The sequence below is a fragment of the Benincasa hispida genome, chromosome 11 (genome assembly GCF_027475165.1).
Source record: "Benincasa hispida cultivar pf3 chromosome 11, pf3_genome.v1.1, whole genome shotgun sequence".
NCBI lineage: Eukaryota > Viridiplantae > Streptophyta > Magnoliopsida > Cucurbitales > Cucurbitaceae > Benincasa > Benincasa hispida.
The window spans coordinates 16,925,789-16,940,228 of NC_143488.1; positions in this window are offsets into that span (position 1 = coordinate 16,925,789).

A 14,440-nucleotide genomic window follows, 5' to 3' on the forward strand; every position below is an offset into this window, starting at 1 on the left:
ATGCTAATGAAGACTATTTTCTTTTATATAAAAATCAATTTTAATGTTTATTAAAAATACACATATTAAAATTGAACATTTAAAAGTATTGGATCATATGGTATTTAAGCAATATTTTTTGTTCTAAATTTTGTATAACTATTAGTTTATCATATTTTATAAGCTACAACATATTATGTTACATAGAATTTGACTTTAACAAAAAAAATAAAATGATTTTATAAGAGGAAAAGATATATTTTAGAGGTTTAATTTTTTTAAGTGTACTTGAAGGGAATGAACAATTCATCGCGTAGTGGAAACATTGGATCTACTTGATTTTATTTAGAATTAAACATGAATTAAAAGAGTTAAGTACTTATATACCTCGAAAGAGAACGTGTTGGTGGGTCTATCCCCTTTCACTCCAACTCCATAAGGTCAAATCTCCATTCCACAAGGTCTATCTTACTATGACTTTAACAATAACTATGGCTTGTAGGAGCCTTTATGAGAGAAAATTAAATTTGCTTGAATTAAAAAAATTAATATCAAATATTAAAACAATAACTTATGTAATTGAATCTTATTCAATTCTCAATTTCTCCTAATATACATTTTCTTATTTGAATCCCATTCAAATTAAGTATATATAATAATGCAGAGAGAACTACCTTTTTAGTCCATGAATTTTTAGGAATAGGTGATTTTGGTCCCTAATATTTTAAATTGGTTAATTTAAATTGCGTTTATGATTGCTTTCTGAAGGTCAAAATCAATTTTAAAAGAATCTTAACTGCTTTTGAATGTTTGATTAAACAAATTATTCTTTAATTTTTTTAAAACTCCTTTTCAATCTTTATGTACATTTAAAAGCACCTACATATTAGTTTTTAGCTTTGTTAGAAATATGCCACTCTCTCTAACTAACTTTTTAAAATTAAATTCTTATCATTTTATATTTTGTTTCTTTCACGTCTTTTTCATCTTATATCAATAAAATTTTGAATGATTCAACATTTTTATAACAATTCTTTTTCTAAACTTGTATAAATAATTTATATAAAATGAAATATTTTACAATTTAAATCATGTAAATTTTTTTAACAAAATGAACTTATGTTAAAATACTTGAATTGAAATAATATATCCTCATTTCATTTTTTCATAACAATGATTTTTTCTATACTTTTATCATATAATTTAAAGAAATTTAAACTATAAAAACAATAAATAATTAACTTATGAAATTATAATTATCGACTTATACATATTGTATAATATGTTTACTTTAATCTTTATAGTTAAGTCATATAAAATCTAGTCTAAACTTACCAAATGTTATTACCTATTTTTTATTTTTAAATTTGAAATTTGACAGCTGATTTTTTTATAAGCACAGTTGCCGGCAATTATTTTGAAAGTTACAACAACCCCAAACGAAACCTAGGGGTGTACGAGTTGGGTTAAGGGTATTTTTTAGATCAACTCTAAAATTTGTGTTGGTTGGGTTGGCTAACTGAGTAACCCAAATAGGGTATCCAACTTAACCCTTAAAATTCAGGTTGGGTTGTCGAGTTCTTGTTGTTGTTTTATATATATATATATATATATATATATATATATATATATTTACAATAATATATTCAATCAGCAACTGAAACGTACTCCAAAAGTATTTTCTTTGGGCTTAGAATTTAATTAGTTTTATGCTTAATATGAGATATATGATGTTTTTTTATGTTTAATTGTAGAAAATTAAGCAATTGGACCGAACAAACAATTTTTGAGGATTTAATGGCCAAAATACCCCAAGAAGGTCAAAACTTTGACCTAGGGCAATGATCACAGGGAAGAATAGAGAAAAAGGGTAAAAAAATTTGAAAGAAGAGGCAGGGCAGCGTCATGCGAGCGTTGCAATGCTGCCCCACAATGTTGGAGACTCAAGAGACTTTAGAAATAGGACAGCATCGCAATGCTACCTTGCAGCATTGCAACACTTCGATTGGATGAAGCACGTTACATTTAATTCAACGTCAGTGTTGCAACGCTGGTTCATAGCATTGCAATGCTATGATTGATTCCTATAAATACTGTGTTGTGCTGTCAGTGCAGAGCGGAGGCATTTTAGGGCTGACTTTGAGAGCATAATTCGATATTGCGGTGAGGCCTCCCTGGAGAGAGTAATCTTGGATAGAGGCGGCATCTCAGAGCTTCAAATGATCAAAGGTTTGAAGAATTCATCAGGTTGCGATTTTGGATTCGAGGATGAGAGTCAAGAACACGACTTGCATCTTCTTCCCTCTTTTATTTTCTATTCCTTTGGTTTGGAAACTCTATGAATGGTCTATGTTTGTGTTGTAACCATAAGTGACTAATTTTTGTTTCTAGGATTTTGATCTAGTTTTATGGATTGCTCACACTAAATTAATTATTGAATTTTTGCCTAATTATTTTAGCATGCTTGTTCTTAATGCTTGCGAACAATTGGCCATTGTTTGAATGTTCATTACTTAATGTCTTGCTCGAGAGAGAGGGCGTTGGGTTAGATCTAGCATGTTAAACTGTTAATAAAGTATGCACGAGAGTGAAAGAAGATTAATAGATATTGTTGATGGAGGAACTTAATGTTGTAACTAAGCAAGCGATAAAAGAGATTTGGGTCGATAGTTAGATATTAGAAAGGGTTGAGCTCGAGAGAAGGTTGATAACGGGCAGAAATGCACGTTATCATAGTGCTAAGTTCTTAAACAATGTTGGATTGCGTTGATGAAATATGTTAAATTGCGTTCATTAGGCATAAATTCTATAATATTGCGGTCGCATGCGTTCAGCGTATTAGAACTATTGATTTTTGTATTTTTTGTGCAGAATATGCATTAACGCAATGCAAGATTGCGATCATAGGAAATTATCGATCGAGCGCAACTTCACCACAAGACTTTGCGTTGATACGATCAAATCCCTAGACCCATACATGAGCATGTAGTCCCTCGTTCTCTGAAGATACTTGAGGATGTTCTTAACTGCGGTTCAATGACCTTGACCTGGGATAGACTGATACCTACTGACAGCGCTAGCACTTTGTTCTTACAATCATGAAAGTTCTATATACCGAGAAAAAACTGAGCCTCTCCCAAGTAGTATATCGTCTGCATACAACATTAAGAAAACTACTGAACTGTTGACGATCTTCTTGTAGACACAAGGTTCATCCCAGTCAACATCCTTCATTTCCTTTTGATAAGACAACAGATCCTCAACGTCACCATCAACCATTATAGCTAGGATTTTCGTGAAACTCAGATAGCGACCATGAGGGTTCGTACTCCCACTGTGTTGAGGTTCCCTCAACTCTTGAGGTGGAACCAACCTACCAGATGAATTATCATCAACAACCTTGGGTGATGAAGCAGGTTCTTCAACAACTCTTATTGAAGTTTCAGTAGTTTCCTTGGAAAGCTCACTTAACACGACTTTACTATGTGGACCGTGCTCCCTAATATGATCCTCCTCTAGGAAAGTAGCGTTTATGGAAACAAACACCTTATTTTTGGACGGATCATAAAAGTAACCCTCTCGTGTACCTTTGAGGTAGCCTACAAATAGGCACTACCTCGACCGTGATTCCAACTTCTTGGAATTTGCGTCAAGCATATGTGCTGGGCAACCCCATATGCGGAAGTGACGTAAACTAGCTTTACGCCCCTTCCACAACTCCAGAGGTGATCTCACAACACTGTTAGAAGGAACACGATTGAGAATGTATACCGAATTCTCCATTGCGAAACCCTAAAACGAGTCCGGTAAGGAAGCGTAACTCATCATCGAACGAACCTTGTCCAACAAGGTTCTGTTTCTCCTTTCTGCTACACCATTCTACTGAGGTGTACCTGGCGCTGAGAGTTGGGAAACAATTTCATGTTCTAATAAATAGTCATGGAACTCAGAATCCAAAAACTCTCCACCTCAATCTGATCGAAGTGTTTTAATTTATCTATCCAAAGCATTCTCAACTTTAGCGTTAAATAATTTTAACTTTTCAAAAGATTTAAACTTTCGTTGCATTAGATAAACATGCCCATATCTCAAGTAATCATCAGTAAATTGATAAAGTACTCATAGCCTCCTCGAACTCGCATTTCATAGGACCGCAAAAATCAGAATGTACTAATTCTAGAGGCTCTTTGGCTCAATAACCTTTTCTAGTAAAAGGTATTTTAGTCATCTTACCCTCAAGGCAAGATTCGCACACTAGTAAAGAATTTTCTTCTAACTCGCTTAGAAGGTCATTCTTCACCAATCTCTCAATCCTATTGAGATTGATGTGTCCTAATCGAAGGTGCCAAAGTTTGAAATTTTCTTTTGGAGAAACTTGTTGGCATTTAGATTGAGTTACGGTAGATTTAAACATCTCTATGCTATGGAGGGAACTTAAGGCTAACGGTCTTAGCACATACTGAAGGATCTCTTACTGAAGAGTTCCATGAGCGCGTTCGGATCGCTCCAATCTCACCGTGACCAAAATACACATTATACATTCAAACACACAGTTATGCAAACGAACAGTCAATTAAAGGCATGCTTTGAACAAAAATAAACGAGGGAGAGAGTTGCCATACCAGTTAAAGATGTTCTTCAAACTTCGGAACTCAATGCAACGAAATTCTCTACTCGATCAACCAACGCCGGAACAATCGCACGAACACGAATGTCGCGGGGACGACACCATCATAAAAGAGCCCCAGGTATTCTCGGAGTAAGAACCCAAAGCGTGGTCTTTGGTGAATTTAGTAGATGAAGAAGGAAGCACGGATCGTGTAGGCGAGAAGAAAGTAGGAGGGAAAAAGACGCTATCGTATAGCAAGGTGCTTATCGTTTAGGAGAAACTACACGATCATGTAGGTTTTACTGAACGATCGTTTAGGAAATGGTATATGATCGTTTAACTAACACGACACGCTATACAATCGTTTAGGAAAGCTATTCGATCGTGTAGGAACTAGTGTGTGATCGTTTAGGTGCGAGGCTGACGATCGTTTAGGCGCAGAGTGACTATCGTATAGGCTCTCGATTTTTTACGTGATTGATCACTTATCACCAACACGCTCTCTCTATTTATTTTTGGACGAACGATTCAAAATGAAAACAATTTTCATTTTAATTCATCGGTTACAATAACCGATGCAGTTCCCACTAACGCACGTTTGAACGTGATTTTTGGATTAATTATCATATAATTAACCAATTAAAGTATTAATAAATATAATCATATTATATTTTTACCCTATAGTTTGATATCACATATCTACTATAGTATTTTCTCCTCTTCTTGATATAAATCATATTTATATCTAATTTCCTCCAAAATAATGTATCTCATACATTTAGTTAATTATATCATATATAATTAATTAGTCCAATTATATCATATATAATTGAACTTCCTCTTGTCAATTTGAACATTTCAAATTAACCCAAACACTAATTCTCGACTTTATCCAAGCTACCCAGGGGACCTAATGGACCTATAGCTCGAAGCTCCAACAGTCTGTGAATACCTGACTAAATATTTAACTACAAGATCCACCATCTGTTAACTGTCAAGCATTCCACTAAAGACCAACAGTCTGTGAATACCTGACTAAATATTTAACTACAAGATCCACCATCTGTTAACTGTCAAGCATTCCACTAAAGACCAACAGCTAAACTCTTCTTGCCACAGATATATTTCTAAGTCCATCGGATATAACCAATCATGAGTATGATGACCCTTCACAGATGCTCGTAAGTACAGTTGGGCCAAATTACCATTTTTCCTCTGTAGTTACATCTCACTCCTTAAGTACCACTGATTTCTCTAATGAACAATACAACATAGTCCAACTATGTGTGAACACCTCTTAGGCCAAGAGAAGATGTGTGGCGCCACATCGTTCAAGCCCCAGAATCAACCTTTAAGGGAGCTATCTATCTACTTACCTCTGCTTCGGGGAAGGAGTGAATTCCATCTTGTGTAGCTGAGTTCCCATCTTCCAAATCAGACGAATCCCCAAAATGGTAGGTTTGAATCGGCGACCTGGCCACTCGCACCCATACAGATCAAAGGACCGCCCTCAATGGTAGGAATTCCCAACTCACTCAAGATTGAGGTCATGTTACCTATGGCCATCCTAGTGAAGGGAAGTCTTTATCATGAACGGTGTTATATGACGAGACGTTAACGCTGTTGGGATTGGTGTCCTAATTCTCCCGGAGTCTCGCTGTTTTGTAAAGATACACATTGTTCAATGAATAAAATAATGTTATTTAATTCTGGCATTTACTCATATCCAATAAACAAAGCTCATTGGTTATCTTATGTGAACTTAAGCATGTATATGTGATATACAAGTGGATCATGCCTTAAGTGATAACCTAAATAGTTCTGTAGTATAATGATTAAGGTAGGATACTTGATCCTGATGACACTACGGATACGATCCGCTTTGTAGAGGTTTGCAAGCATTGTAAACTACTACAGATGGTTGATCCTGACCATTCATGTGGAGACGTGCGAGTAGAGGTGTCCTATACAAAGAGTTTTTATAAGACCTGGACCACGAGATGACTAGACTCTGTATATAACACCGTTGATACTATAGACTTGCATCTCACCTAAACGACCATAGGTGACACGACCTCAATCCTGAGTGTTTTGGAAACTCCTGCCTTTGAGGGCGGTCATTTGATTAGTATGGGTGAGAGTGGCCAGATTGCCAACTCAATATGCCTACCTTTTTGGGGACTTGTCTGATCTAGGAGTTGGAAACTGAATCCATAAGATTAAACTCACTATTTTCCTGAAGCAGGGATAAGTAGAGAGATTGCTCCCTTAAAGGCTGATTCCGGGGCTTGAACATAGTGGCCACAACTTCTCTTTGGAAGGGAAGACTCATTCATAGTAGGACTATGACTTATGTTCATAAAAGGGATCAGTGGTACTTAAGGAGACAGATGTAACTATAGGGGCATAACGGTTATTAGCCCAACTGTACATACGAGCGATCTGTGAAGGGTTGTTAATTGCTCATTGGTTAAGATGGACACATAATATATATGTGGTAAGGAGAGTTTAGCTGTTGGTCTTTAGTGGAGTGCCTGATAGTTAACGGATGGTGGATCCCGTGACTAAAGAGTTTAGTCAGTTATTCACACACCGTTGGAGCTTCGAGCTACAGGTCCATGAGGTTCTCTTGGTAGCTCAATGGATTCAGTTGAGGATCAGTTCTTGGTGTTGATTTGAAATGTTCAAATTGAAAGAGGTATTTTGATTATATATGATATAATCGGTATGATGTATAAAAAACATCTAGTGGAGGATTGATGTAAATGAGATTTACATTAAATATCATGGAATAGAAAAAGAACTATGGTTTATATGTTTCATGAGATGAAATATTAAAACTATAGTTTATAAATATAGTATGATAAGTTGGTTATCATTTATATTTATAATAATATTAATTATTGGATAATTAATTCTTTTTCTTTAATAACCAAGTGAGTGGGCGGTTATTGGGTTCATGGTAACCGTGAGTTTAAAAGGAAAGTAGTTTTCCTATTTTGAAAAAAAAGTTTTAAAAAGGCTAAAAAAATAGCTTTTTGAGTTTTTTCTCGACGCTAAAGAAACTCACGTAGTTGTCAGGTAAATACAGATTTACTAAACGACGGCTGGGCGAGCTAAACAATCGTGTAGTGGCGAGCTGAACATCGTGCGGTATTTACTAGACAATCGCATCGTTTTGTTAGACAATCGCTTGCCCGAAGTAAACGATCGTGTAGTGTCTGTAGGCGACAGACCGAGCTAAACGATGAGCTAAACGATCTCATATCTTTTGCTAGACGATCACTTAGCTTTATCTAAATGATTGGGCATCGACCTATACGATAGGTCTCCGCCATTTCCCATTTGCCCAATCGTGTACACGATCGGTGTTTCCTCTTTTCGTCTTCCTCATACCAAGTCCGAACAGAGCCCACCCTCTGAATTCTCACACCGAGAATATCAAGGTAGCCTTATTGATGGTGTCAGACTCAACTCGACACCGTCGAAGTTTTATGGAGGCCGTTCGTGGTGCTGTGGAGGCTGTTTGTGTTGCTGAGGAGCTCGTGACCGAGGCGATCGTTGAGGACGAGCGCGAAGTGTTCGTGCTTTGTTGCGGTCATGTAGATCGAGCATTCGAGGTTGCTAATTGTTCGAGCGGTCGCGCAATGGAGCGTGGAGACCCATCTTCATATGTGCGTAGAGTTTGCTTTCTGTGCATTGTAGCTTTTAATGCTGTAATTTTTCTGTATGAATTGTATAACCGCTTGTTTGAAGTCGACTGTAAATATATGTTCATTCATGATTGTAATTTGGAATAGTCTTGTTTCGCTGCTCATGGAAATCTCACTTTCGATTTCCTTCAATTGGTATCAGAGCTAGGTTCTCTGATATTCCAAATTACAGATCTGAATTAAACGCATTTTTCAGTCGCAGTGGGTTTCTGCATTTGTGGTTAACCGCTTTCTACATTTGTGGATGAATATGATGAACGTTTCGGGTTTAAATTGCCTTTTTGTTAAAGCTTTCAGTATTACAAAGTGTTAATTGTAAGGGCCCCTGTGTTTTTGGGTGAAATTAACTTTGCAATCGAGTCTGTAATTCAAAACGTTTGAGTTCGTCAAGTTATTCGTGATGAAGCTTCGGCGCATTACAATGCAGTTCTCAACGAAGAAGAAGACCAAGCATTGGTCGGATCAGGTAACCTCAGGTAAACGATCGTCGGGATTTAACTAAGTGATCGTTTAGATATTTTTTTCTAGACGGTCGTGTAGTATTTTCTAATCGATCGTTTAGCTAATGCTAAGCGATGGGGTAAATCGTTTACCATATCGCGTGGCGTTGGTTGCGCGATCGCGTAGGCACTGGATGTTGACAATCGTAGTGGGAACATGTGATGCTCGTCGTTTAATAGAAGGCACGCATTAGACGATCGTGTAGTTATCAAGCTTCATCGCTTAGTTACTATCTAGTCGATCGTGCGTATGCGATACGGAGATGCTAGCTAAGCGATCGCTTAGACGATGGTACTTCGCGGCATCGTAGTCGCTTAGACGATCGCGGAAGACGGGCGCTGTGCGAAGCGCGCTAAGCGATTGTGTACTTCAAGATTCATCGCTTAGTTAAGGTACATGATCGTGTAGTAACAGCTAAACGATCGCTTGGATTTTTCTAAATGATCGTATAGTGAGTGCTAAACGATCGTTTAACTCTGGGAGCGCTAGTATACGATAGGACAAAGTGTTTATTTTATTGTGTAGACGATCGTGGGGTGCTTAGTACATGATGGTTGGAGAAGTGATGCTTTGCTAAGAGGTTCAAGGCCCAGTTCGTCTGTTTGAACCGTAGACTCCTTGTCTTTGTAATAGTTAGCTTTTCTTTTGTATTTTAAGGCAATTTTACCTAGTTCATCAACTTTTATTGTTTATACATGTGATGTATGATACTTATATGCCAATGTGTTTGTCATATAGTTAAAAACCCACCTTAGGTTGTGCAATTATTCATGCATCATGTATTATAATTGTTATAATCTAGCATGAAGAAATTACTTGAAAGCATTAGCATGCATCATGAAATATAAGAGTTATATTTTGCATGTATTGAGCATTATCATGCATCATCCTTTTCTTATAAGTGTTATAGTCTAAGGGTGAATGGAAGCATGTTTTGCTTGTTTCATTGCTGTTTTGTATAAGTATTATATAAAAGAAGTAGCAATGAATGGACAATGTATTGAGCATGACACTTAGGCTGTTTATAAGCATTATGAATGCCTTGCATGTGTTAGCTTAGCATTGTAGTTGTTTCCGTTTATAAGTGTTATAAAGAAAATTAGACCTAAAATCGATAATTTAGAGTTGCATGCGGACTTAGGGTGAACTCAAGTTTTTTAAAAGGGTTTTAAAATTAGATTGAGATAGACCTAAGTTCAAAGGGTAAACTAGATTAATCTTTTAAAATCGGTTTAATAGGATTAAATTGGTTGGAATAAAAGATTAAATTTGTTGTAAACCTATCTATAAGGGACCTTTTATCTAAGGCGGGTTCTGGCTATGCTGAGGTTCTTAAGTTGATGGAAACGTAACACCACTACCTGGGAACCTACTGGAAAGGTGAATTAGATAGATTTTCAACAAGCATGCGATGTTTTCGTCAAAGACTCCGTTAAAGAGTTTAATGGATGACGATCAAAAGTTGTTTAACTATCCAAGGTAAATGTTACTCTTAGGCAAACCTAAAAGTCACTTAGTCAAAATCCTTAGCCATGTTTTTTCCAAGTAAGCTAAACCCTAGGTTATAAAATACTCAGTGGGAGGAAGAGGCGTATCAGATATGTCTATGATTCCACTCACTTTCTTCCTGTATGTTCATACCGTGAGATTCATGCTTGGCCTCGAGATGCCCAGGATGCATCTCCCTTCAGATGGTGTTTGCTTGAGTCAATATCAAGGTGGACAGAGAGAGTATTTATAGTAAGTGGGTGAAGGGTGTGTGTCAACACGTCCTATGGTCTCTGTCATTGGTTCAAACCGTGAGATCATTCTGTATGCCCTCGTGTCGCCTTCGAAGCATCCCTCTTCGGATGGGTTTAGAAGTTGGTCAATATCAAGGTGAACTCCAGAAATGGATAGAGTCGCTTTAAGTTTTGCCCCAATCAGATTTTTTCCCTTTGGATTGGTCTTTTGGGACGGACCTCTAGGTCTTAAAATGGCGGGTCACACTTACGGGAGATTATTAAGTAAGTTAATGATCTCTTGGCCAAATCAATGATGGCTAGTCGTTATAGGAGCAAGAGTTGTTCTGGTATTGATGACTGGTTAAGAACTTCTCAATTCAGAGGAAGGATAACTAACCTCCCTTCGGCGGCTTTTGTCCTAAACCTTTGAAGCATCATTGCGAAACTAGATGTCACATGGGGTTCATGTTAGTTTTGCTAAAACCTTATTGGATGGTGTTTTGTTTTACAACGGGTATTTTCTTAAAACCTAACGTAGGGCAATGTGTTTTTCTTTTCAGCAATTTCCGGTTAAAGCTTTTAAAAATGACTGATTATTTATAGTGGAAAGAATCGTGTGAAAAAAATTTCGTGGCAAATGACCTCCATCCCACTCTCTCCAAAAGAGAAGACGAGACAGTAAATATGATTTATTGGTCTTGGAGACGTGTTTGGTAGAGAATGATGATTTTGCCTGGATCCTCGATTCAGGTGCTACCAATCATGTCAGTTCCTCTTACCAAGGATTCAGTTTTTAGAAAATGTTGCCACAGGGAGAGATGAGTCTTCGAGTCGGTACTGGTGAGGTTATTTCAGCTGTTGCTGTAGGCAGGCTGATGTTATTTGTTGACAAGAAACATTATCTGTTACTGGATAATGTTTTTGTTGTTCCTCATATTAAGAGGAACTTGATCTCGGTTTCTTGTCTCGTTGAACAAGGCTACACCGTATCCTTTTCTGAGAATAAAGTGTTTATTTTCAAGAATGGAATGGAGATTGGTTATGGTTCAATGGAAAATAACTTATATGTACTAAGGTCGTTAGTCATAAAAGCCTTGTTTAACACTGAAATGTTCAGTACGACAACAACAGCTAAAAGACCAACGGTTTCTCCAAAGGAAAATGCCCATCTTTGGCATCTTAGGTTAGGTCACATCAACCTCAATAGGATTGAGAAGTTGGTGAAAAGTGGACTTCTAAAGAGTTTAGAAGAAAACTTCTTGCCAGTATGTGAATCATGCCTCGAAGGCAAGATGACCAAACGACCTTTTACTGGAAAAGGTTACAGAGACAGGAAAGCCTTGAAGCTTGTACATTCAGACCTCTGTGGTCCGATGAATGTTAGAACTCGAGGTGGGTATGAATTTTTCATCTCTTTCATAGATGATTATTCAAGGTTTGGGTATCTCTTCCTAATGCAACGTAAGTCTGAAACTCTTGACAAGTTCAAGGAGTATAAGGCTGAAGTTGAAAACTTGTTAGGTAAGAAGATAAAAACACTACGATCTAATCGTGGTGGAGAGTATATAGACCTCCAATTCCAGAACTATATGATAAAACATGAGATTGCATCCCAACTCTCGGCCCCTAGTACACCTCAGCAGAATGGTGTATCAGAAAGGAGAAATAGGACCTTGTTGGACATAGTTCGGTCTATGATGAGTTATGCTCATATTTCAGACTCGTTTTGGGGTTATGCAGTGCAGACTGCATGTTATATCTTGAACAACGTTCCCTCGAAAAGTGTTTCTGAAACACCTTTTGAGTTATGGAAAGGCTGTAAAGATAGTTTATGCCACTTCAGGATTTTGGGCTATTCGACACATGTGCTAACGACTAATCCAAAGAAGTTGGAACCACATTCGAAGGTTTGCCTCTTTGTAGGCTACCCCAAGGAAACGAGAGGAGGATACTTCTATGATTCGAGTGAGAACAAAGTGTTTGTTTCCACTAATGCTATCTTCTTGGAAGAAGATCACATGAGGGATCATAAGCCACCAAGTAAGCTCATTTTAAGTGAGATCTCAAGTGAGACTGAGACTGATGAGGGTTCAATAAGAGTTGTTGAACAGGTCGACAGACCAACAAGAGTTGTTGAGGTTGGAATGTCTAGTCAACTAGCTCAAGAGTTGAGACTGCCTCGACATAGTGGGAGGGTTATGAACCCACCGAATCTTTGCATGGGTTTTACTGAAGCCCAAAATGTCATTACGAATGATAGGGTCGAGGATCCGTTGTCTTTTAAGAAAGCAATGGAGGATGTTGACAAAGATGAATGGGTTAAGGCCATGAACCAGGAAATGGAGTCTATGTACTTCAATAACGTTTGAGAGCTTGTTGATCCACCTGATGGGGTAAGACCTATTGGGTGTAAGTGGATCTATAAGCGAAAGAGAGGTGTAGATGGAAATGTGCAAACCTTTAAGGCTAGGTTCGTGGAAAAGGGTTATACCTAGGTTGAGGGAGTTGACTATGAGGAAACTTTCTCACCTGTTGTCATGCTAAAGTTTATCAGGATTTTTTTGTCCATAGCCACATTTTATGATTATGAAATATGGCAAATGGACATTAAGACTGTCTTTCTTAATGGTAATCTTGAGGAAACTATCTATATGACTCAACCAGAGGGGTTCATAGTTCCAGATCAAGAGCAAAGAGTTTGTAAGCTTAATAGGTCCATTTATGGGCTAAAACAAGCATCTCGATCTTGGAACATCAGATTTGACACTGTTGTCAAGTCGTTTGGTTTTGACCAGAATGTTGATGAGCTTTGTGTTTACAAGAAGATCATCAACAGCTCAGTAGCTTTCCTGGTACTATATTGGATGATATCCTACTCATTGGGAATGATGTAAGGTATCTGACTGACATTAAGAAGTGGCTAGCTGCCCAGTTCCAAATGAAAGATTTGGGTGAGGCATAGTATGTTCTCGGGATTCAGATTATTCGGGATCGCAAGAACAAACGGTTAGCCCTGCTCAGGCATCGTACATTGATCAAATGTTGATCAGGTATAGGATGCAGGATTTCAAGAGGGGTTTGTTACCCTTCAAGCATGGAATTGTTTTGTCTAAGGATCATGTCCTAAGACACCTCAAGAAGTTGAGAAGATGAGACGGATTCCCTATGCTTCTACTGTAGGAAGCTTGATGTATGCAATGTTGTGTACCAGATCCGACATTTGCTATGCAATAGAGATTGTCAGTCAGTATCAGTCCAATCCAGGATTTGATCATTGGACTGCGGTCAAGACAATCCTCAAATATCTTCAGAGAATGAGGGACTACATTCTTGTGTACGTAGATAAGGATCTGATCCTTACAGGATACACGGACTCTAACTTTCAAACCGATCGAGATTCTCACAAATCGACATCGGGGTCATTGTTTACTCTGAATGGAAGGGTTGTAGTCTGGCGAAGCATCAAGCAAGGATGCATCGCAGACTCCACTATGGAAGTCGAATACATAGTGGCTTGTGAAGCAGCTAAAGAGGATGTTTGGCTGAGGAAGTTCCTTTCAGATTTGAAAGTTGTTCCAAATATGGATTTACCTATCACTCTTTTTTGTGATAACAGCGGGGATGTGGCAAATTCCAAGGAGCCTCGGAGTCATCGTCAGGGTAAGCACATAGAACAGAAATATTACCTGATCAGGGAGATTGTGCATTGCAGTGATGTGCTAATCACGAAGATCACATCAGAGCACAATGTTTCTGATCCCTTTACAAAGGCCCTCACGACTAAAGTGTTCGAGGGTCACCTGGAGAGTCTAGATCTGTGGGACATGTGGCATCTTGTCTAGGGCAAGTGGAAGATGATATTGGGGTAATCCCTAGTTTATTATATATTGTACATTTTTATATTATATTGTACA